The sequence below is a fragment of the Adiantum capillus-veneris genome, chromosome 1, assembly GCF_014529385.1.
Source record: "Adiantum capillus-veneris isolate H3 chromosome 1, ASM1452938v2, whole genome shotgun sequence".
Taxonomy (NCBI): Eukaryota; Viridiplantae; Streptophyta; class Polypodiopsida; order Polypodiales; family Pteridaceae; genus Adiantum; species Adiantum capillus-veneris.
The window spans coordinates 180,961,992-180,987,830 of record NC_140931.1 but is presented as its reverse complement, the minus strand read 5'-3'; the positions used below and the strand labels follow the sequence as shown (position 1 = coordinate 180,987,830).

The 25,839-nt window shown below is 44.2% G+C and overlaps 1 protein-coding gene across 4 annotated transcripts in view; it reads left to right on the top strand.

Annotated features, from left to right (window-relative positions):
- The window catches only part of LOC147466103 (uncharacterized), a 46,757-nt gene that overhangs the window by 1,553 nt on the left and 19,365 nt on the right, over window positions 1-25,839 (top strand). The gene's annotated exons all lie outside the window — the stretch shown is intronic.

The window sequence follows — 25,839 nt, the reverse complement described above, 5'->3', positions numbered from 1 at the left end:
TACGTGAGAGCATTCAGTCCATGACGTAGATTCTGATACTCTAAGGGCCATTCTCCACGAGGTGGCCTCCTAGAGTCCGTTCACCTCTAAGCCTTTTGTCACACACATTGCATCCTCGCCATCCTCTCTTACACACACCCTTTTGTGCTAACTATATGTGCTTGGTGGGTGTTGCTATAAAACATCTATAGAAATAACGAGACATATGCAGATTGACATTATGCATCTAGCACTGAAGTAAAACAATACAAAGTTCACCAGATCAGCATTTGCAATAGTGATGAGCAAACTAAATGTGGGTCTTCCTCTATGGGGACGCCCAACTCAACACGTCTGTTATCAAAGCAGCAGGAGAACGCATTGTTTGTCTAATGCAAGTCCCAACATGGAGTTCTCTTTCCAAGGTCAGATTCAAGAATCGATCGGTCCCATGAGCAGAACCTTGAGATTGGAAAGACTCCTAGACTGCTTGAGGGTAGACCCTACCTATAATAATATGCTACTGCATGGACGACGAGTTGCATAATTGAGGAGAAGCTATGCTTGGTCTACAAGGAGAGGGCACATTGCAAATAGAAAATTGGCCAAGCAGAGAGAGATAGTGCAAATTTAACAAGGAAACATCTATAAAAAATCACCCATAACTCTTTATGTAGCGAACCTTCGACATATAATATGAAATTAGATCTACTTCTCTTTAAGCTTAAGCAATATGCCAGATCTTCTGTATTTGTCTTAATGCGTGTTTTGTGTTTGACAAGGAGGACATATATTCACAACACTGGATGTTTCAATTGCACAAGCACGCATCTATCTTGACAACACTACAAGGTTCATCCAACACCCCATGATCATGTGTTTGCTTGGCACAACACACAAACGCTACGGGGCACGGCACGGCTTCCGTTTCTTATAACTTCTGGAGAGACCACATTGCCAGCTCTCCACCATACTTTTGTATGGCACCTTTGCATGACGTGCACTGTATATAATTTTATATTTAGCTAAAAAACTGTGAGCAGTAATTGTTGGATTCCTTGGTAAATCATATCACTAGCAAGTCGGATTACTCTTGTTACACTGGCTGACCACTGACTGTTTCGTATTTTGTAGTTTCAGTCTGTTTCGTTCATTGCAGAACGATATGTTTAACTATTCACATTGTTTTTTTGTAGCTTCACTCAAACATTGTCCACCGGCTTGCACAATTGGATGACATCGTACACAATTATCACGTTAGTAGTGTAGTTTAATTTTATACTTTGTTTATTCTTTCCATATTTTCTTTTGAGTTTGTCAAAGCTTCCTTAGGTTTAGTTTAGCTATATTTCTTCCTCACGAGTGCATGCTCAATTTCGATCATCGTATCTATATATCAAATAATCATGCATTTCATGTTCTCGCAGTTTGGCAATTCAACCTATAAATTGAAATAAAGGAAAATCAAGTACACTTGATTGAGAATAAGATGGGTGTCTCAAAGATAGTTCCATGTTTAGAGACTAAATGGTCGATATCTCTAGGTTAAATGGTGCAATCTGCAAACATTTACCAAAGTAGGTTAAGTTGTAACCCTTTTGCTCAATTCAATTACCCTCTTTAGTAGCCCTTTTTCGTATATGGAGCACTATGGGACACAACTTGCTTCTTCCCAATGCTCGTCAAGTCCCAAGCTGAGCTATTAATGGTGCTTATCAATTGGTTCTACTCATTTTCTCGTGTCACCACAACAAAACCCAAGACAAGAACAATCACAACCAACTAATCAAGTAACCACTTGTGCTCCAAAATCTATTGATTATGTACGGCAAAGGCCCACCAAGAAAGACTAGTTTGCTTAATGCATCGAGTTACAAGTTATTAATAGTTGTCTCTCTCTCTCTCTAGCTTACTCTCTCTCTCTCTCTCTCTCTCTCTCTCTCTCTCTCTCTCTCTCTCTCTCTCTCTCTCTCTCTCTCAGGCTGGGGTCAGATTGAGGCGGCGGAAGAAAGAAGTCTTCGCAAATTTGCCGCCACCTAGTGTGAACAGTGTGGAGGCGGAACAATGAAAAAGCAAAGGGGGCTGAGAGAGGCCACCAACTCTTCCGAGGGGGGGGGGGGGGGGGGGGGGGGGGGGGGACCACATATGAAATTGACACAGAACGTTCCTTGTGACGGCCTTACTAGTGCACATTGTCATGGTTGTGTTATTAGACGACCTGAGTATACTTCAGGCCAGGTGCTTCCATCTCCTGCACAGCATGTGGCTGATCCAGTCATACAAGGAGCCAGTTTGTCTAGAGCAACAGACTTCAACAGCAACATCCTCCCATCATCGATGGCCCCTCTCTAGAGGTGGTTACTTCTGGTGCAACAGTGGCGACGACTCTTTCTCTTGGGTGACATGACCGCACTGCTCTGCTCAGCTTTCTTTTGTACATATGCAGTGAATACTAGGTTCTCTTTGCCGTATAGTGTTCCTCTCACTGAGATGGTGAGTGGTCTTGTGGTGGGCAGCCTATAAGCAGGGCTATAATGTTCATAGGCACTCGACAGGCAGCTAGTTGTAGTTGGGATGGGGTTCATCACATTGGATGGACTTTTGTCGGGGCAATGACACGTGGCACACATACGGGTGGTAGTCTAGCTGACGCGGGGCCAGATCATCACGACCACAGTTTATGAATAGACTTAGCTAGATTGGATATTTGGGAGCCGTTGGTGGCTCTTTATGGTTGTATATATCCGTAGCTGTTTGGAGTTATGCACATCATCATCTACTTTGTATGGTCGTGAATCTTGAGTCTAGCACCTTGAGTTCATGCACATGCACGTGTGCACAATTCTTGCACAGTTGAGCTTTGACACCCCCGTTGTACTCGTGAGTTCTGGGTTGGAGCTGAGTGTGTTGCCATGCCAGAGTCCGTACTGGTTTCTTTGAGTTAGTTGATGTTCATGATGTTCAGGTTCCACTGTTGAGTCGTGGTGTTGTTGCTCTGTTATTCATTGTCTTCTGTGTTTTCATTCAGTTGGAGTGAGATCTCACGCACATTGCCCTGAGGAGCACCCACTATAGAAAGCACGACACATTATCCCCGCTACACCTTTACGCAAAGAGCTCTTACATTTTTGACATCTGAAAGGTCAAGGGTGAGAAAGTGATAAGTACCTTGAGAGCTTCCACTTTCTCCCCCTCTCCCCGTTGATTAGTTGCTCCTACCTATCTATTGGCCCATTTTCACTCACTATCCCTCTATTTTGTACCCATAAGCACTGTGATGTCTTCTCATGCTCATTGCTATAAACTTCTATGTTATGTGCCTTATTCTATTATTTGAGGATGTTTGTGTAATGCTCTTTGTGTGCACATGTGCAGGTCCATTTGTGTAGGCACCTGTGCATTTGTTCATGTGCATGTGCATTTGTATATGCACTAGCACATTTTCTTGTGGTGGCCTTTTTACGTGTTGTGTTCCCTCTAAGCTCTTCATCAAATCTAATGTCCACTAAAATTCCATTTACAAGGAACAAGCGACACTTTTGTTTTCTCAAATCTCCTTGAACAATTGCAGCTATATAAAGCGACAGGTGAGAACAAATTTTTTTAATAGAAAGAATTGAGGCTACATAAATTTTTATTTTTTCAAGAAAGCAATGCTAATCTTTCCTATTTCTACTTTCGTTGTGCTGATTATACAATGTTTACAAAAGGTTGTAGAGCAGGACCGATATAGATTTCTTTATGTATATGAGATGGCATGTGTGAGCAACTTTACTCAACTCTGTGTGTGTGTGTGCACGCATGTGCGCTTATTTCAGACTCTCTAGAGGGTTTGCACATTCATCTAGATGTGTGACATACTTATGCACATGGTAATGGGCTCTCTTGATCTACTACCTTGTAGTATTAAATACCATCACCTTGATTTTTCCAAGGTTGATGGAGTCTCTTGATCTACTACCTTGTAGTATTAAATACCATCACCTTGATTTTTCCAAGGTTGATGGAGAGCCCACTACCATGTGCATAAGTATGTCACACATCTAGATGAATATGCATACCCTCTGGAGAGTCTGAAATAAGGAGAGAAGGAAGAGGGGGGTGGGGGTGGGGGGGGGGGGGGGGGAGAGAGAGAGAGAGAGAGAGAGAGAGGAGATAGTGGAGTATGTAGATTCCTGTACATACCTTGGTGTTTTTTTTTTGAGAAAAAGATCCTTCTATTAGTTAATGAAACTGCCCATAGGGCTACAACCATCTCTACTAGAGGGGCTACAACAATCATTAGGGGGAGACTCTCCCAATGAAAAACAACATATGTACAATGAGGCTAAATCAAGAGATGGGAGGAGGAAAAATCCACACAAATGGACAATAGTGCCATTTGAGCACACCCTAGACCATGGTGAAGAAAGGCCCAGGGCGTTAGAGTCGACGGAAGGCCTCTCCATGCGCTCCCGCATGTGGTCGGAGCAGCCCTGTAGTCTCTCAAACTGTCTTCTAAGAGTATGAACCAACTCTAGCCAAAGATCATGAAAAGTCTCTGCTGGTGGTATAGGGCGAGCCTCAAAGATGCGGAAGCAGTGGGCCTGCCAAATGAACCACAGCTCCCAACACTCCTCTCTCTCTCTCTTTGCACCACTCCTGTGGAGTAAGCTCTGCAGGCTGGAGTGTAGGTCGATCCCCCTGCATCACTATCATCCTGCTGGTGGAGGATAGCTCAAACGGAAGTTTCGGGCCCGTGAGAGTGGACAAAGCAGCTGCCCCCCATGAGTATTGTCATGTTGTAGAAAGAGCTGGCATCAGCTGAAGGACATGAAGCCAAACCTGCGCTGTGCCAAAAGAAAATCCCAAAGACAATGGCGCTAACTCTCCACAGGATGGTCACAAGCTGCACATGCTGCCGAGAGACAACTATGTACAAGCCAGCTCCAACTGTTGTAGCTCTATGTGCAACTAGCCACTGGGACAAAGTGACTCGTCGTGGCTGTCTGGAGTCCCACAACCTCTCCCAAAAAGCTGACAAGAACTCAGCTGTGAGACCCTCCTCCAGCCAATGAGGTGCTGCATCAAGACGAGCCTCTCTCAGTGTTGCCAGTATGTGACGTCCCAGTCGAACAGTGTATTGAAAGAAAGGGACACCTGGATGGTCGACTAAGGAGAAAGGGTCCCTCCAAAACCACTCTCCAGGATCCCACTGCACTCGTGCCAGTGGATAGCACTCCCAAGCCCACAGCCTCCAGTGGCTAGTCTCAAGAGTTGCAGGGTCAAGATCTATGACACAATTCCTCCCACAGATGCCCACAACTCGGATCCTCTAAAAACAACACTCTGCCACCTGTGGGGCATCTATTGAAACTTGGTGTAAGCGACCCTCACCCTGTAGCTCAAAAAGTAGGGAGGGTATAGTCTTTGAGCAAGCCCGAACTGTGATGAAAACCTCCAGTTGCATGAAGGCCCCCATCCATCTGGGCACTGTTGACTCGAGAGGTGTGAGCCACTCAACAGGTACTGCTTTTGTGAAGAACCTCCAGTACTAGCCGTGTGAAGGCCCCCATCCATCTGGACGTTGCTGACTCGAGAGGTGTGAGCCACTCAGCTGGTACTACCTCTATGATGTCCTCACACACATGCCCTATAGCTGGATGCTTTGAAGCTCCTCTGATAAACCTGAAAACTATAGCCAATCATCTAAAGTGCGTGCTCGACCCTCTGCCATGGGACCCCAAGAAACATGAGGCCTACTACCAACCAAGTGGCCTCTCTGAGTGCTAACCATGGGATTCCAAACAAGGGGCTGTCTTAGGCGCTCCTTCGTGCAAGTAGGCTAATGCTGCTCCAGGCCTCTCTGTAGCTACTCCCAGGAATGGAGCAGGCTCAGAACGGAACGATCCTCTAGTCTCATGCTCATGCCAACTCTGTACATATCTGTGAAAATCCATTTGGTCGAAGGTTGCCAGGGGCCTCCAACCTGAGGTACTCTACAAACTTCCCAAGAAGGGATCTACTCTGTTGTGCCGGGTCTATGATCCTCAACCCTCATTGAGAACAAGGAAGAGTGATGACCTGCTAGGCCACTTTGGCCCGGGCTATCTAATTGTCACGCCCTGACCAAAGGAAGTTCCCGATCAAACTCTCTACCTGAAGCAGGAACTCAAAAAGATCCAGCAAGAAGTGATGTACCACATAGTAGCCAACAACACTTGGTTGGCCACTACAACTTTGCCTGCCAGAGAAAGTCGTGCGGAGCTCCAATGTAACAACTTCCTCCTGATGGATAGGAGGAGGGGAGCAATTTGCTGCTCAAGAGACAAGTCCAAGCCAACCTAACAACCTAAGTATGGAACTGCAGTCCTTAGGGGAATCCATCTAAAACACTCACCTTGCAGCCAATCAGGCGTAGGAGCACTACAAACCAAGAAAGCCATTGTCTTTCTCCAATTGATCAGTACACCTGATGCACAACAAAAGGTCTCAAGACCCTGCTCACACCTGTGAAGGTTTGCCTCCCTGGCCCTCCAAGTACAAGGCTGAGTTGTCAGCAAACTCAGCATCCAGTAGCTCACCTCCCCGAATAGGGAGCACTAAGCCACATAGACCAACCTGCTGTGAAACCCAAAACGTGCTCATTGCATCAGCATAGAATAGAAAGAGGAAGCGGTCAAGAGGGCAACCCTGTCTGACCGTATGTGTGAGCATGAAACGATCTCCTCTACCACTTGACATAAGTACGTGACTGTGTGCTCGTCTGTAAAGATCTGACACACCTCTGATCCAGGCATCTGAGAAGCCCATCCTGTGTAGAGTTCCCTCCAAGAAGTCCCAGTCAACTCTATCGTAAGCCTTCTCAAAATCGAGAAGAAGCATCACCAAATCCTCACCACAAAGGCGCGCGAGGGCAGTTGCCTCCCAGAAAGTAAAGATGTTGGCAAGGATACTACGCTCCTTGACAAAACCTGTCTGTGTCCCATGTATGATGCTCTCTAGAAGTGGCTCAATCCTCAAACTGAGAGCCTTGGAAAGAATTTTGTAGGCTGAGTTGAGGATGGTGATGGGCCGCCACTGTCGAATCTAATCTAAGGAACCACCCTCCTTGGGAATGAGGTAAATCAAGCCCTCACTCATGCTATCAGGTATCTCTCCTGTGTGTAGGATGTACTGAAAAGTGCTGCAGAGATCTGAGTCAAGCAAGTCCCAGTACTCTAATAAAAATCTAGGAGTCAAACCATCCTCACCTGGTCAGCTACCACGGGGAAGTGGTCTGAGGGCCATATGGAGCTCCTCTAACTGAAGAGATAGCTCAAGCCTTTGGCGCATCTCCTCAGTCACAAGACAAGGTATCTGTGCCCACACCTACTCTCTGCGGGCGTCTTGACATTTTGACTGAGGCTCTACTGAAATTAGGTCATAGTAAAAGTTGGTGGCAACTGCACGTATGTCCTCTCTCTCTAAAGCAACAGACCCCTCAGGCCTTCTCAATTGGCTGACCCTGGCATGCACATGTCGGGGCTCCACTGTCTCAAAGAAATCCCATGTCACTATGTCACCCAACTGGGTCCATTGAGATGCCTGTCGATGAAAAGCAAACTCCTAGCGCCTCTCCTCTGTGCTGGTAAGCTCCTGGTGAGCCTGCTGCAATTGCTCCTATAATCAAGGACTGTCTGGATGCTGCTCGTACATCCTCTATAAGGAAGCAATGCCCCGCAGGAGACAATGCTGCTCCTCTCTCGCTCAGACAGGCGGGTCGTAGACTCCTGGAGAAATAGCCGACTTAGCTGAGCAAGTCCAGAGGCCACTTTGTCAGCACGAGAGTCCTCCATGTCTAAGCCCTCTGCTCAAATAGCCACCACTCGCTTTTTGAGTGCAGAGTCTAGCAAGACCCTCCCAGGGATGCGGAGCATCGCGCTCCCCCTCCTTTGTCTATCTCATTGTGAGGATCACTGGTGCATGGTCCAAAAAAGAAGTCCCAGCCAGAATGCAAACTGACCCACCCAAGTCACGGAAATGGTCACTAGTGTAGAAGCCATCTATCCAAGATAGAATCACTCCTCCCACTCTGCGGTCCGAACAAGAGAAGCCATCTATCTGAGATAGATTCACTCCTCCCCTTCTGCAGAGACTCAACAATATGAGACCAAAAATATGCATGTGCACTCACCACATTGGACGCATAGATGTTCAGGAAGCCCATGAGGCAACCCTGAACATGCATAGTAATCCATTGAGCCCTACCTGGCACAATAATCCCTCTGCCCACAATGACCTGCTGCAAAGAATCCACAATAGTCATACATACCCCTCCCTGGATGTCTCCAGGTCCAAATGCAGCTGACCAAAACGTCTCATAGAGACCACGCAAAATTTGACCACATTGTCTAATGCGTCTCTCACAAAGATGATGCTGCTGTAGCATAAGAATTTCAATCTCACCACCCACAAGGCATCTCTTAAGCTCCTGACGCAGCCGACCCCTTTGAAGATGAAATTGGGGCCCTCCTAATCCCTGCACATTCCATGAGATGATCCTCATGGAGTCAGTGGGAGAAAAAAGATGCTGCCACAACAGCCAACCTCACTATCTTTGAGGCCGGTTTGGATGGGGAGTAATCCGCATTCGAATGACCTCTAGACAAGCGTGAAAGAAGTGACTGTCCCGCCCAGGCCCAAACCGAGTGTGCAGCCCAAAGGGCTACATCCTCTGTCCAAGAATCCTCATGTACAAATACATAACAAGAGGGCTCTGAGTGTCAGCAAACAAATGCCCACAATGTGCCTGCAACCCACTGCATCCGGAGGTGCCACACTGAACTTGGCAAGAGGCCAAAGTGTGTGCACCAGATCAGTCACCCTTAAGTCCCATGTGTGGTGTGAGAACTCAATAGCCTGAGTCTGGAGCCAGTCAAGAACTGTGTGTTGAGTCCACTATGTGAGATTCCTGCCGCACTGCAAAAAGGAGAAACCCACCGATATGTCCAAAGCCTCAGTGCCTCTAGCTGTAAGAAAGAGGACGTGGACTCAAAGCAAGCCTCCTCTAGGTTAGGAGAAGAGTCACCTTGCCGTGCTAGGTGTCTTCAGGACAGTCCCAATCTCTAAGCCTATCCTGGGAAAGAGTGGCAGGTACTCCCTCCTCAAACCGGGGAAGCAGACGGAGATGGGAAGTCTGCCTCCTCTACCAGAACATCTGTAGCTGGATCAAAACCATTCCTCCACTGTCAAAAGTGGCCTCGAACTGCCTTGATGGCCAAGGGGCTCATCACGATGACCTTGGACGCCATCTCGAAAGTCTCGAACTCTATCTGATAGTATCCGCATCCGAGGCACTGAACATCCAAGATCTTGCCACCTCTGTGAGAAGGCAGGCTTGAAGAAGATCATGCACCTCTCCTCTGCGGGGTCTGGTGCCGAGAATCTTGAAAATGACGGAAGTTGCCTGAAGGCGTTCCACCTCTGCTGCGAGGCTTGCTTGCTCTATCGATGAAAGAGCAAGTCGGATGGTGGGCTCTACAGGGTTGGGCAAGGGGGCTTCTTGAGAGTCCATCTGAAGTAAGGCATGAGCCTCCATCAGTGTCTGCTGCTGTGAAGAAAGGGCGAAGTGGCATCGGCAAACAAAGGTCTTCTGCTGGACCGAGCACGTCGAAGGTGTTGGCGAGACTATCCAAGCAGGATCGTGAGTGGACGAGGAGGAGGGCAGGGGGCAGGGGAGGGGGGCAGCATAGGAGAACAGGTAGCGGGCAGGCGGACAGGGCATCAAGCGTAGGCAATGAGCAGGTAGGGGGGGAGGGAGAGAGAAGGGGGGACCACGATGGCAAGCAGGGAGGCGGGGGGGAAGAGCAACAACAACGAGCTTTGTTAAACTTGTTGACATTCGCAGTAACATTCTCTCGTATCTCTCTAGTCTGTGCCTAGATAGCTTGGTGTTGTATTCAATGGACCTACTTTTTCAATGAGGGGTGTTGCAGAGGGGAGATTGACAAGGGGATATGCATCATTAGGACTAGAGAGGATATATTCATAACTTCATAGGTGTAGTTTTCTTCTTAAAAATTGCCACATCAGCAACCAACACCAAATGCGGAAAGCTGTACACTTGCCACATGGCACCAACGACAAAAATTGTGGGATTCCGTATAGTCCTGCCACGTGTCATGTCAGCCCGTTTTACACGCATCCTCCTCAGAGTTCAAGCTCTTGGTCTTTAGGGTTTTAGGCCCTTCGGCCGGTGCTCCAAAGTTCTTTCAGTTGGTTGGCTCAGTTTCTCGTCCACTTGCTCATGAAACTGCCAAAAAAACTCCTCAAAGATAGAGGCTCCTCTTGGTGCTTCAATTAGATTGTTGTATGATGGAAGCTCTAGCCCTTATAACTCTTTATAAGTGTGGTTTGGGCTCCCACTTCTCAGAGCATCTGGACGCAGAGTCTGAGAGTGAGACCCAACCACTCCCTTGTACTTTGGCAACATATTTAATACAAAAATAAATACCGAAAAGGGCGTCAATCTTTGGGGCCAATGTCTCTTGGCATTGAAATCGGCCGGTGTCGAATCGACTTGTGAACTGTTTTGAAGTGAATTCCTGTCGTGTCACGGTAGATTCTTGACTTGGAGTGTCCACGTCTGGTACACTGGTATCAGAGTGCGAGCAATTTCTCTTCTATTAGGAAATCTAATTCTTTTTACGTGGCACTTATGGATTCAAGCAAAGGACAATCGACTTTCTCTGCATCCGAAGATGCGGGAAGAGATCACGAAGAAGATTCACGCGAGTACGGCCCGCCTCGGCCTACTTAGGTGGAGCTTGAAGAGATGAAACATCTGAGATTGGTCGATGATGCGACAAAGTTGATGCTAAATTTTGCAAAGGACCCTAGACTTGCAAATTTTTTGATCCATACCTTCTTCACGAGGTGCACTCATAGTGGCGGCAAACCATAGAGCCACCCCTCAAACCGGCACACAAACAACCTCCTACTCCAAGGATGTTTACAGAGCAAGCATTAGAAGAGGTGGTTGATGTGGGACGGGTGTCTAACCTCACTCCTATCTTATTGCAGATTTAGCGAGAACCACGATTAAATTGTCAATCCATGAGACGAAGTTGACTTGACTAGTGCATAGAGGCTATAAGAGGTTGTCAATCTCTCGAAAAAAGACAAACAACTCGCATCTAACTCAAGCTACACTCAAGTGACTGAAATCACCAAAAGCCAATCGCTCATCGACAAACAAATCATATCCGTTACAACATCAAATGACATCGAAACGTAATGAAACTTCTAGGACAAGTTTATAAGACCTAAGCACACATGCTTACTCAAATCCCACTTTAAACTCAAGTGCAAAAATTGCGATTATTAACAATAGTGGATTTTTGACCTAGCTGTTTTTGACTCAGAATGCATCTAAATGCTTAGCAATGATGCCCAATACCCCGCCTATGCTTAGTTTTTGATTTTGAAGTGTAAATTCCTACTTATGACGAAATTAGGCCGCTGATGGTCAACGACACCGAAAGCTACAAAATACTGTGAAATGCTTACGTCAATGCGTAGAGCTCTTATCTGCGGTTGCAATGCAACAAACGCGACTGCAATGTGACAACCGCAGAGGGAGTAGGAAGCGCGAGAAGGAGAGAAGTGAGCGCCATTAGCTCACGCTGTGTATTTCATTATCCAAAAACTTAAAAATAACTTACAAAAATTGGCTTTTATACCTTAGCCAAGGTTTTTGGTGGTCAAAATTATTAATCTGGGAGCTCTAACTAAAGATGGGTAAAGACAAGTTGATACAATCTGAAAGCTTGTAGCCCTGGCTCATCAATTACAAAGTTTATCCGAAAAATAACAGTTACAATATTCTCGATTTATCAAAATAATAAGTGTTTTTACAATGAGAACTCCGAAAAATGGTATCCAAGTTAGCTTGCTGCTAACATTCCCCCCTCCTCACTTGTGTCGTCCCTTGACACAGGGTTGACGGCTGGCGAGGCGGTCTTTAAGTGCATGCAGAGCCTTTTCATATCTGATCTTTCTCTCTTTATCTGGCACCTGCAAAAACTGCATAGTGACTGTTTTTAAGCTCAATTGCCAAGTAGCCTACAAATCTTGAAGTCAGGTTGCTGATCACTGGCCCAAAAATCTTCGTTCGCCAAGTGAAGAACCCTGTGTAGAATGCTTCCTCAAATGCCAACATAATATGAGAAGGTAAGAATATGCATTGGGCGTAGAAGCCATAGAGGACTTATTCGGAAGGTTGACCATTGAGATCGTAGCATAAACCTTTATTGCCCTCGAGGAATGACATCCACGGGGCTCTTGCTTGCTGTGGCTCATGAAATACTTCAATGCAGGTGAGCAACATTCGGCAAATTTTGTAAAGCATAGCACATGATAGATCAGGAAGACTTTTGAGGAATGACATGGCGCCCGTTAGGGTTTTCACCATGTATTCTTCTGTCGACGATCCCTTTTTTGGAGCTGGCAATCTTGGGTAGTTCAGCCTTGTTGACCACTTTTGTTATTGCCTCATGTGCTTGCCATGTCCTTACTCTTGGTACATGACAAAAAGTTGGATCATTTTGAAGTGCCGCAGGTGCTCTTGTGAACATAATCAGGTATCTTGGATTCTTGTTCAGCTAGCTCTTCCTTCACTTAGGGAGGTCTTCATCTGCGCCTTCTACTTGCATGTCTTTATAAAGTCGTTCTTTGACCTAGAGTAACTCCACCTTTATCAAGGGATATGGCAAGGATTGCTGATGCCATTGTGCATTGATTTGATTGGGAGTGAGTTGAGTAACATTGACAGAGTGAAGAACTCAAAACTCCCAATTCATCGCTGCTTTCCACTGCTCATCCGTCTCTTGTGTAACCTTTCCTTTGAGTGCATCTTCCTCAGCTTTTGACAGCTGGACCATTGGCACTTCATCTGATTCTGTTAGTGGTACTCGGAAATCTTCTTCACCACCTAGCCCTTCTGTGTTTCTATCTCAGCAAAAGAGACTGAGGAAATATCTATATGTGGCTATTCTGAAGTTCCTGCTTCTTCCTAGGTCTCTTGTCGTCCATCTCTCAGTAGCTGCTTGATTCTTTTTAGCTCGGCTATTTCTTTGAGCAGCTCTTCTCTCGTTGCACCCGCATTAATGACAGGTCTAGGCGTTTGGACTGCTCTAGCTTTAGCTGTAGCTCGAGGTCTTTGTTCTTTTTCTCTAGTGCTTTGTACACTTCGTCTGTTACTTTGATCGAGGCAACTGCGGGATTTTCTCGTATCTGTCGCAAAAAAGGTTACTTGATCATTTATCCTCTTCTCTAAATATTGCAGGGAGGCGTTCACTACATCTAAATGCACTTAAATCTTCTGAACTGACAGAGTTGTAGTTAGAAGTTCATTAGTAACCTCTGTTAGCTGTTCGTTTTTTGTTTTGCAAGCATCAGTCAACTTCATGAGTAGTTCACCCAAATCCTCTATCTCCTTTTGCTGTTTATCTCTTGCTAGCTGGTGTTGTTCAGCTTCAGCTTTCAAATCCTGGACTTGCTCTTGCAGATCTGTGATGACATTGAGTCTGTCTTCTAACTCTCCTTGGAGAGCGTCGATCACCATCTCTAGTTCTTTAGCCTTTGTGCTGCGGCTAAGTGCTGTTGATTGGAGTTTTTCTGTCATATTCTGCATTTGCTTTGCATATTCATTAACTTGCAGGATTACCTCATCGTTTGTCTGCCAATCTTCATTTCTCGTGAGCTGCCTAGACGTTTTGGAAGTCTCTTGTGACTCTCTCGGCGGCATCGTGGCGGCTGGTTGTTCTTGCCCTTAAGGCTGTGGTTGGCCCTCTTCTGCTCTGTCATCTTGAGGCTTCGTGGATGCCTCTGCTATTTCGTGCTGTGTGGAGGTAGAAGGGGTTTCCTCTTTTTCCTTTTCCCTTGTTTGCTCAAAATTTGTTGACTCCTCTTGTGCAGGACTTGCTGCCTTTTCCGGCTCTGGTTCTTTTGCTTTAGCTTGTTCTTGAGTAGTGGTGGCTGCCTGTTGCGCAGTTTCTACTGCTTCTTTTTGTTCAGGCTATGTTTCCTTAGTGGGCTCAGCTTGTGTGGTTCTATCTGTCGGTGATGGTGGTGGGCTTGGCATGGGGTGGTCATGTTGTTTTGTAGCAGGTGAAGAAGGTGGGGGGACATGTCACCTTGTTCCTACTGAGTCTCTCCTTGTGCGCTTGCTTCAACTTGTTCTTGCTGCTCTACCGCCTCTTTAGCTTTTCATTCTACTCCTTGGGTTTCTTTCTTCTTTAATGCCTTTGCCTCTTGATATATTCTCTCTAATAGGTCCTTTGGATCTTCTGCTTATTTTTTGTGCAACGTGCTTTGTTCTCGGACCTTTGACTTCTATAGGTACCCACTTCGCAGGGTCCTTGCCTTGAGCTTGGCGGCTTCGTTCATAGGAGTGCTTCTCTCTCTCAAGACTGGCCTGCTTTTGTTGAGGCTCCTCCTGATGTGCTGCCATAGCTTTTCTTTTCATCTCTTCCCTTTGGACTCTTTTTTCCTCATTGTCGGAGCTTTCACTGCTGCTATGTCGTTTTGGAGAGCTCTCAACATATTCTTCATCAGATTTGTAGGCTCTCTTGGTAGATCTTGTGGCTCAAGGGGATGGTTGTGCAGACACGATCCACGCATTCTGATCGGGGACAGGCCTCAAGTTATTTGCCATGCCGATAGCATGGTAGGCAATTTGTGTAAGTACCTCTGGTGCTCCCATATATGTTATCTTACCCTCATTCTTTGTCCCCTTCAATGTGGACAACATGTACTGCACGTGATCGATTGGTTGCCTGGCTATCGACTTTAAAACTTATATAAATGTGGTCATAGCCGCATAATTGGGTGTCGTGTACCTTGGCGGTCTCTTTGCGAGGAAGTGGAAGTGTTGGTGGTATAATCTTGCCGGTTCCTCCACTTGCTTCCAGATAAGATCAGCAAATGTCGCAGCAGTAGTTTCCTTGGTAAAAGTGCCTACTGTTTTTCTATCTCTTGCTCTCATTGTCATTCCTTCTGTTGGCAGTTTGAGAGCTTTGGCCACGATCTCTTTCATAAGTACTACTTCGACTTTGTTCCCTTGCTGGTCAGAGATCTGGGCTGTCCCATCTTCTTTGATTGTGGACAAGAGCTCATAAGCTTTTTGGAAATCCACTCCACATGGCTCTTGCTCGTAGAACTCTCTGAGCCCAGCCTTTGGTTAGCTTATTTTGTCTCGAGCTTTGCTGCGACATCATAGACTTATTTGGGTAGAAGTTGCAGTTCTACCTGATGTCTATCTTCACTTTTTAATCTACATATGAATACTGTCGTGTTATTCTCTTCAAGATGTTCTTTTGACAGGTAGGTTGCTTTAGCTGTTTTTACTGAACTGGGGTCCAGTTGGTATGGTGGTAGCTCTTGCAGCTTCTCCTTTTGAGAGACCCTCTTCTTGGCTTTCTCTGCAACTTGCATGGCTCCTCTTAAGTGAATAGAGTGTCAAAGTTAGCAAATTTGACAGATTCCTCTCTGAAATGTCCTTCAGTCTGAATTGTTGCTGACAAATTGAGTCCAATTTGCTTCAAATCAATATTTGAACATACATAGATGCATAAAAACATGTAAATGTCAAATTCATGAAGTCAAAACAAAAAATTGCAACAAAAGTAAACAATCACGATTATTTACAACTGAGTAATTTTTTCAACTTTTTGCAAATTTGACATTATAGGCTTGAAGTGTATACCAAATGGATACTCTGAGTGAAATATGGGATCATATGGGTGCACAGGGTTCATGAAAATGGTGCCAGATTTAGGCTTTAGGTCTCTGAAATAGTAGATGTAAAGGAATTTTGAGATTTTGAGCTCCAAATTTGTTCAAACTTGGTTAGTGGGCTTATAACATCATGTATTTTGGTCCCATGATGGCAAAGTTGTAAATTTTTCCCATCTTGGCCAAAAAGCAAATAATTGCGATTATTAACTTTTTCATCAAAATGAATATTTTTTAGAACAACTTGGTTCTACGCATGGTGTAGCTATGAGGTGATTTGGATCAAAAAATGTCTCATAACTCAGAAATTAGTTTGCAAGGACTTCTTTGCGTTTTTTGGCAATTATCCAAGTTATGATTGATCATTTTGGCTCATACTTGAAATTTGGCATGTAATAGGTGTGTACAAATGATAGTTGAGGTGATGATACAATTTTCAAGCCAAAATATTACAAAAGTAAATAATTGTGATTATTTGCAGCAGTCAACTTTTTCTTGTAAAACTTGAAAATTTTGACCTAAAAATATTCTATACACCTAAAACAAGTCCTAAATTGAATATGGTAAAATTTGGTCTTGTCGGCATCACTTCGTGCTTTGTCGACTCTGAAATCACCAATTTTTGTGACTACATGGCCTGTAGAGTTGGTTAGTCAGTTTTGAGGCTATGGACTTGTTCGCAACATAGTCCTGAAGCAGCTCATCCAATTTTGGCCCATTTGGAGTCAATTTGACCCCGTATGTCGAATTTGACGCTTTGTACCCTTCGAGCCGTTTTTTGCTTTTTGAGGGCTTTGCTTGATTGATTTTATGAAACCAATCATATACATTGTGTATAGACCTTGTATGTAAGCTGTCTGTGGAGTCTAAATCCAATTCTAGCATCTGCCAAAAACCTAGCTTTTCTACTTGGGACCCTCTCGACCCTTGCCGAATGGTCAACTGGTGATATAGAAGTGTTCTATTATGTTGGGGCATGCTACAATTCAAATCTCATCTGATTTGGTTGAGCTGACAGGCCACTATGGTCGATTTTTGGTTGTAGGTCTTCATGCACTGCTCGGATTTTAGGGGCTTTTCCAGGGCCTTAGACTAGCTATCGGCCGTACAAAATGGATCATTGATAAGTATATAACTTACCTCTCATGTATCGTATGAGACACCGTTGAAAACGGACAACTGTAGGCTCCAGAAAATGCCCGCGAAGAAGGTCGAAGAGCTCTCTCTCCAAAGGCAACAAGTGGAAATGAGTTGATTTTAGCATACCTTGGGTATCTATACTCGGACTTCCCAAACCATTTTTCCCCAAGTTCCCTTGTTAATCCTACTAGGCCGTGAAATCTATGTTAAACTCAAAAATTTTCCTAATCGAATTCATGTAGCTCATTCTACAAGAATTCTGCAAAGGTAGGTCCGGCCGCCTAATTTAGGCTTCCCGCTTCCATCTACCAATTCGATTGAATTTTTTTGTGCTTGTTCGCCTTGTCTTTCTGATCATCAGTGTATCTTCAGTTTTTCCATCTGAGTTTTTTTGCTATTTATTATTAATTTTTGACCTGTTTATTGAAAAAATCAAAGAAAATAACAAAATGCGCTAAAAAAGCAAAGTGAAAATCCAATAATTAAGAAAATCCATTAAAAAATACTTTATTTTTTCTGTTAGATTTTTTCATTTTTAAGTCTCAATATCAAGAAAAATGATGGAAAATAACAAAAAAGGACTATTTTTAATGATTTTTTGATATACACTATTTACACTAATCGGGGAGATATTTTCAGTTAATTTTTTCCTGTTGATGATTTATAAGGGTATCATTAGGTAACTTTGCAAAAAATCACACGTTAACATCAAACTTTTTCCTCCCTCTTCAAACATTGCCCTTAATTACTTAGTGCCCTTCCACCCCTCCTAGATAACTTCTAGATTTCCTTGGGTCATAAATCTCCACGTACTAGCAAAAGTCTGGTAAGAATCTGGTAAGGCATCAAGAACAGTCTGCACAAGGGAACTGTCTGAAATGACTTCACCTGTAGAAATAAGTTGCTCATTGATATCCTTGACACTAGCAAGGAAAGTGTCCATATCATCTTCCTCATGCATAATCTTCGACTCCAGCTCTTTACGCAGCAAAGTAATTTTAGCCTCATTGCGACTTGCATAAAGACTAGCCAAAATATCCCAAGCCTGTTTTGGAGATTTTGTTGAACGGATGTGAGAAACAATGGTGCGCTTCATAGACAACGCAATCAATGCATGAGCCTGTGCATCCTTTACATCCCAACGAGCTTGTTCTGCCATAGGCAAAACAACTCTAATAGCTGCAATCCTTGTAGCAAGACCTGCAACATCCTCAACATCGCCTGCATCCTCAGAACATGGACGTACATCAATGCCCTGCACAATATTCCAGACCCCCTTTGACACAAGAACGCGTTGCATCATATAAGCCCACATAGGGTAATTGTCCCCATCCAACCTGTCCTTAGCAGCAAACATCTTGAACACATATGTGTTGTTGTCAGCCATGGTAAATGTTGTACCTGATGTGAAAACTGCTCGAAAATAGGAGAAACGAAGTGGGAACAACACGTGCTATATAGCACAAACCGCAGAAGATTGTAAGGACCTGTTATGCAGAAAACGACACTGATAGAAATTCTGCACAAAATGACGAAATTGCTTGTGCAGACCTGCTTGTAGTGGAAAGGCCGAAATGAGCCCGAATCAGAAATCTGAGCAGACTGAGCTCTACAAGCTCACCCAAAATATTTTTCGACCTACGAACGCTCGCCAAACCTCACTATAATCGGAGAAAGTGAGCAGGCGTGTGTTGGAATAGCTGACGACTAAGCCTGGGAGGATGTAACCTGCTCTGATACCAATTGTTGGAATTAGGGTTGCAGAGAAACGCACACAGCTTGGAGAAGACGAAGGAAGCTCAAGGCACACAATAGAGAGTGTGTTTCTTAGTGTGCAATGGAAAGATAGATAGCCCTAGAGTGATGGGCGTATATACAATGCTCGGGGGAAAAAACCTCCTAAAGAGGGAAAAAATGCCCCGACGGTCCTAGTGTGTTCACACACATCACTACCACATGTATATGGTAACAAGCCCCTACCTCAACACAGTGAGCTCCACGGCGGGGGCCACCTTCTGTGCGCTGCTTTGAAGCGGCCATAGCCGTTTGTGGCATTCTTTTTTCCACTTGAGGGTGCCCAACCCCCTTAGGGGTTAGTGGCCATACACAAAATTTAAAACATAAGGGGCGGTACCCACAGTGGGGTACCCCACCCCCCTACTCCACGTGCGGATTCGGCAAGGCCGGAAGGTGCGACATAGCATTGACGAGGCCAACACAAATTTCGAGCCAAATTTTCTGCGTATTACGCAGAAACTCAGAGATTTCAAGAACACCACTTCGACGGAGTTCAAATACAATTTTTTTTTGGTAAAATCAATTAACACTTTCAAGTCTAATTGATTCGGCTATCAAGAACTTGTGGAATTACATATATGGCGGACAATTCGAAACACTCTCCACCAGGATAATATCGATTTTGACGGAATTAGCAAGGCTAATTACACTTTGCGAGTGCTCTCAATATCAGGTATTTTTTCTGACTACTCCTTGTACCGCACTGTGTCCCCATGGATTTGGATATCAATATGACATTCGATTTTGAGCAAAGTACGCCTGATCCTGCCAATAATGGCCTGCGGCTGGATCCTCTCAAGGAGAGTACCCATGATGCTACGACAGGTGATGATACTTATGAATTGCTTGATATTCAAGAATTTCGTGCACTTCAGACACGCATGACAGTCATGGATGAGAATTTTAAAGCTTTGAATGAAAATGTTACTAAACTATCCACATTAGTAATTCAATTAATGCAACAACAGTCCAAGAGTCCTGCTGACACGCACATGCATGAGCACATTGCTACACAAGGGCAAGGCACTTCTAATCTAGGGCAAGGCCCAAATGCCAATACGTTGCATACTCTCACTGCAAAAGAGGTGGATGAATTGTTGAAAAACACCAAACCACCGATTTTTAAGGGAGAAGATTGAGACCGCTATAAGGATGCAGTGAATATTTTTCTCAGCAAGTGGAATGGAATTCACGCCTTACGGTGTACTCCGGACGTAGTCAGAGCCCTACAAATAAGCTTAACTCTGTAAGGCAAGGCCTACAAATGGTGGATGTCTCTCAAGGAGAAGAACATCATATTACAGAGTTGGGCAGCTTTTGAAGCAATGTTTAGCAAAGAATTTTTGCCTACAAACGAGGTTGATCTGAATTGGACGGCTCGGGACACATGTTCCATGCGCCAATACCCATCACTACTTGAATATATCTCTCACTATTGGGATGTTATCCTCAAGTTGGAAGGCTTAGATACATTTCAACTAGTACGGGGGTTCATACGAGGTCTGACACCCGAGCTTAAGAAGTATGTCAAGACCCAAGACCCTAAAACACTTGAGGAAGCCATAGTGAAAGCACATATTCATGATGATCCAGATGAAAAGAAAACACATAATGGTCACGTGTCTTCTAATACACATGGTAATACATGCACTCAGTATGGGCACAATAAAAGAAAATTTATAGTTGCCAATTCGGATGCATCTAAAAAACCCAAGGGGTCCAGGGGTCCTCTCTCTCCTGAGGACTTTGATAAATCCAAGAAAAAAAAATTATGTTTTTAATGTTAAGGAAGAGTCCATGGAAAAAAGGATTGTCCGAAGGGGAAATCTGCTGCTTAGGGCAAGGAGAAAGCAGTGCACACGGTGTAACTGCTGCCTCTTGAATCTTCCTCACGATTCTCTATAGTGGAAGTAACACACACGGAGGTGGTGCATGAATGCTGTCTCACAACTTCCATGTGGAAACCAACCTTTGGACCACATGAGTTAGTACGTATGCACGGATATCTGCAAGGGCACAAGGTGTGCATCTTGGTAGATGACGGTGCTACTCACAATTTCATCAATTACGGATTGGTGAAAAAACTCAAATTGCCTCAAACTCCGAGTACCCACCGCTACAAGGTAGCAATGATGAATGGACATGATACTGAAATCTGGGATACTCAATGCCAAGTTGTTCCATTGGAAGTACAAGGGTACTCGGAAGCGTAGCTATGAGCACAACAGCTTGATGTTTGAATCCCATTGTGCACATGTGTTGTTGTTAGGAGAAGAAGATATACCTTCATCACCACTGATTTGTACCGCTGAGCTTATGCAGCTCATTTCTGATAATGAAATAGATCAGGTTTTCTTGTGTTACTCACTGTCTCATTTTCTTTCTAACGTTGAGTCTGTTGAACATTCTTCAACGCCGCATGCTTCTCTCTCCTCTGTTCCACCAATTGCTAATTCTAAATAAGCAAACATTGCTAGTCAATTATAAAAATTATTAAAGGCATTTCAAGATGTATTTCCTAATGATTTTCCATCAGGATTACCGGCGACACGATCCGTGCAACATAGCATTGACGTGGCTGCAGGCTGTAAACCTGTTAGTAGACCACCTTATCATATGAGTTATTTAGAAGCTGCTGAGGTGGAATGTCACCTTGCTGACTACCTTAGCAGAGGGTTTATACAACCCAATTCTTCACCATGGGCTTCACCTATCCTTTTAGTGAAGAAAAAAGATGGCAATATGCGCATGTGCCATTGGAGCAGTCCTGTTACAAGACGGACAACCGATTGCATTTGAAAGCAAGAAGCTTGATGCAGCTCAGCAGAACTATTCTGCTTACGAACGCGAACTCTATGCAATAGTGTCTACCTTAAAAACATGGCGGTATTATCTGTATGGTGCTCAGTTTGAGATTGTGTTTGACCATGAAAGCATCAAATGGTTTACACAACAAACAAATTTGAAGGGTCGAAAAGCCAGGTGGGCCAAGATTCTTCAAGAATATGACGCCAAGCTAAGGTATCGTAAAGGCCGGTACAATGTAGTGGCGAATGCTCTAAGTCGAATGCCAGAGATCAATTCGCTCTTATTCACGGAACTTCGTAGTGAATTTTTAGATTCTCTCAAAGGCAAATATGAGCATGATGAAGCATATTCCAAAGTGTGGAGCCATGTTCAAAAGAGGGATCTGTCTCACTCCAATGAAGGTAGTGTACAATTAACCTCCACACCTAGTTCTCCTTTATCAAGTGATGAACTACAGCGATGGAAGAATTTCACCATTGACAATGGGTACCTACTCCATAAGGGGAGAGTTTGTGTACCAACGGACATAGACATTTGGCGCCAAATTCTTTATGAATGTCATGATAGTCCAAGTGCAGGGCACCCGGGGATTAGAAAAACTTATGCTCTCGTACGACGACAGTTTTACTGGCCAGGTATACATGGCTTTGTTCAAGCTTATGTCTTGCATTGCCAAAAATGCTTTACAGACATTGGCGCCATATGTCTTATAGACATTCGGCGCCAAATTCTTTATGAATGTCATGATAGTCCAAGTGCAGGGCACCCGGGGATTAGAAAAAATTATGCTCTTGTACGACGACAGTTTTACTGGCCAGGTATACATGACTTTGTTCAAGCTTACGTCTTGCATTTCCAAAATTGTCAAGTTAACAAAGCAGAGCGCCTGAAAGCAGGAGGACTCTTACATCCTTTGGAGATATCCAATGGAAAATGGGAAAGCATCTCTATGGATTTTATTGTAGGTTTACCAACCACTGTATGAGGTCATGACTCGGTATGGGTGGTCGTAGATAGGTTGACTAAACTATGTAAGTTTATTCCGACCAAATCAACGGTTAAGACACTAGAACTAGCCAAGTTATTTGTGGATAATCTATACAAACTGTATGGTTTTCCAAGTAACATTGTCAGTGACCGTGATCCTAAGTTTAACAACCACTTTTGGAGAGTTGTGTTTAAACGATTGGGTACACAACTGAACCTCAGTACAACTGATCATCCAGAAACAGATGGTCAGACGGAACGAGTTAACTAGGTGCTAGAGGATATGCTAAGAGCATACGTCAGCAAAAAACAGTCAGACTGGGAAGAATACTTACCTATTCTCGAGTTTGCCTACAACAGTGCTGGGCATGTCACAACAGGCTTTAGTCCTTTCATACTCATGTATGGGTTTCAACCTAGGTCACCAGTTACGGTGGGGTTGGCAACCAAAAAACTCCAACAGGTTAAGGATTTTCTCCAAGACCACATGGATATGCTGAAACTTGCTCGTCAAAATGTCCGACAAGCACATGATCGGTATAAGAAGTACGCTGATGAGAAACGTCGGCAAGTTACCTTTGGAAGAAGGGGAGGAAGTATTTTTATGTGTGCTAGAACATTCAAAAGGTCTAAAAACTGGGACAACACCTAAATTATCTCCCTGATATTCTGGGTCTTTCAAAATACTCAAGCGAGTAGGTGATCGTGCCTACAAATTATTACTACCTTCACATTCTCGCATTCATCCGGTGTTTCATGTAATCCGTTTATGTAAGCGGTTACATGGGGACGACAATGTCATTGACCAACAGGTTTTGATTGATTTCATTGAACCTCCTAGCTTATTGCATGAACCTGAATGTGTTCTAGATTATCATGAGTTGCGTACACGTCATCATGTGTGTGAACAAGCCTTAATCAAGTGGAAAGACCGACTTGAGGAAGGTGCCACTTGGAAAAACATTAGTGTTCGTAAGAAGAAGTTCCCCACTTTTGTTTTCGAGGACGAAAACACTTCTTAAGGGGGGAGTAATGTCAGAACACCGGCAAGGCCGGACTAGACAAGGGCAAGGCCGGGCTAGGGAGTGTGGAAAGGGAGTCCAACTAGGGCAAAGGGCCAGGAGCTATGCTATATAGTGGGTGGTTGGGTGGTGGACTCCTAGGCTCTTCCCCTATATTTTGTTCGTTAAAAATTACATCCCTACTCCTACAGATTTTACCATCTTCAGGATTCCATAGGCGATACCCAAAGTCACCTTCTCCATAGCCAATGAAGAAACACTTTTTGGACTTTGCATCTAGCTTTGATCTTAGGCTTCTATCTATGTGCATAAAAGCCTCACACTCAAACACTTTGAGAAATGCATAATTCACCGGTTTGTCTGTCCATGCCTCTTCTGGAACTCCCCCATCCAATGCCGTTGAGGGTGACTGGTTGATTAAGTACACAGACGTACTTACAGCTTCCGCCCAAAGCTCAAGCGGTAGGCTTGCATGTAGCCATATGCTTCGTGCTCGCTCCATGATTGTTCTGTTCATCCTTTTGGAAATGCCATTTTGTTGAGCTGTCCTTAGGGTTGTTCTTTGTCTCCGAATGCCATTGCTAGTACAAAACACTTTCAAAATCTTGGCTGCAATATTTGCCTCCATTGTCAAATCTGAGTTATTTAACCTTAGTACCTGTTTCATTCTCTATAAAGGCTTTTAACCTTTGAATACGGAAAACACATTGGATTTATTCTTCATTACATAAACCCATGTTTTCCTAGTCGCATCGTCTATGAATGTTACATAGTACACTGAGCCACCAAGTGATGGTGTACTTGTAGGACCCCAAACGCAAAATGAACCAACTCAAGTTTTTTATTTTTTCTTTTATTTCCAAAATTTTGAAATTTACCCTCTTTTGTTTACCATAAACACAATCTTCACAGAACTCTAAGTCCACTTCTTTCAAACCTGGTAGAAGCTTCTTTGTTTGAAGGATTTGCATTCCTTTGGCACTCGTATGCCCAAGCCGGTAGTGCCACACTGCACTGTCGACTCCTGTAGTTGTTGCACAAGCTGAAGGTTGCATGCTAGCAATAAACAAGTAAAGTGTACCAATCTTTTCTCCCTTGCCAACCACCAAAGATCCCTTTGAGATCTTCCACCTCTTGCTTCCAAATGCAATGTTCTGACCTTCATCGTCCAATTGTCCAGTAGAGATCAATTTTTTGCGAAGAAAAGGAACATGCCTGACATCTTTAAGCTTCCATTCATTTTTGTTAGCAGTTTTGACACAAACTGTACCTTTGCCGACAATTTCACAAGCTTCATCACCTCCCAAGTATACATACCCAAAATTACCTTTGGTGTAATCTTGGAAATGTTGCTTGTGTGGTGTCGCATGGAACTTGAAGACCCAGAATCTACTATCTAGGAATTAGACACATTGTCTAATGAGAGAATTATAGCATCTTGCTCTACTTTACTTGCCACATTGGCCTCCGATATTGGCTTGTTTTCTGGAGACTCCCACTCCTTCTTCTTGGACCAGCAATCCTTCTTGACGTGGCCCTTCTTGCCGCAGTTCCAACATTCAAGAACTGACTTTGTGTGTGACTTGCTCCGTCTTGAGCGATCACGACCCTTTTGGTTTTTGAACCTCTCCTTAGGCCTTCCTCTTGTTTCCACTGACAGTGCAACACTTGATGATTCTCCTGTGCTTCTCCTTTGCATTTCCTTGCTTAGGAGAACACCCACAACATCATCAAACTTAAGAGTATTTGTGCCAGAAATAGAATTACTTACAGCCATCACAAGGCTGTCCCAATTGTCCGGTAGAGACGATAGTATAAGGAGAGCTCGCACTTCGTCATTGAAATTTATTTTCACCGATCAAAGTTGACTTATGTTGGTGTTAAAGTCATTTAGGTGTTCTGCAACCGAACCATTCTCTACCATCTTTAGATTGAACAAGCACTTCATGAGAAATACCTTATTGGATGCCGATGGTTTCTCATAGAAATCGTCAAGTGACTTCATCAAGTCCTCCGTGGTCTTCATCTCCGAAACGTTGAAGGCCACCGTTGACGTCACGCTTAACCGGATTGTTCCCAGTGCCTTTCGATAAAAGAAAATCCATGCTTCATCTTCCATCGTTGCGGGCTTCTTTGCAAGACCGCCTAGTGGAAAATAGAGGTCCTTTTAGTAGAGATAGCCTTCAATCTGTATCTTTCAATGTTGGTAGTTTTTGCTGTTGAACTTCTCGATCTTGAGCTTCCCTTCAAAGCTCCACCATTACTCCCATTCAGCCACTGCACTCTTATCTAGAACCCTACTAGGAGACCTGTTGATCAAATGGACTGCTGTAGCCACTGCAATTCAAGG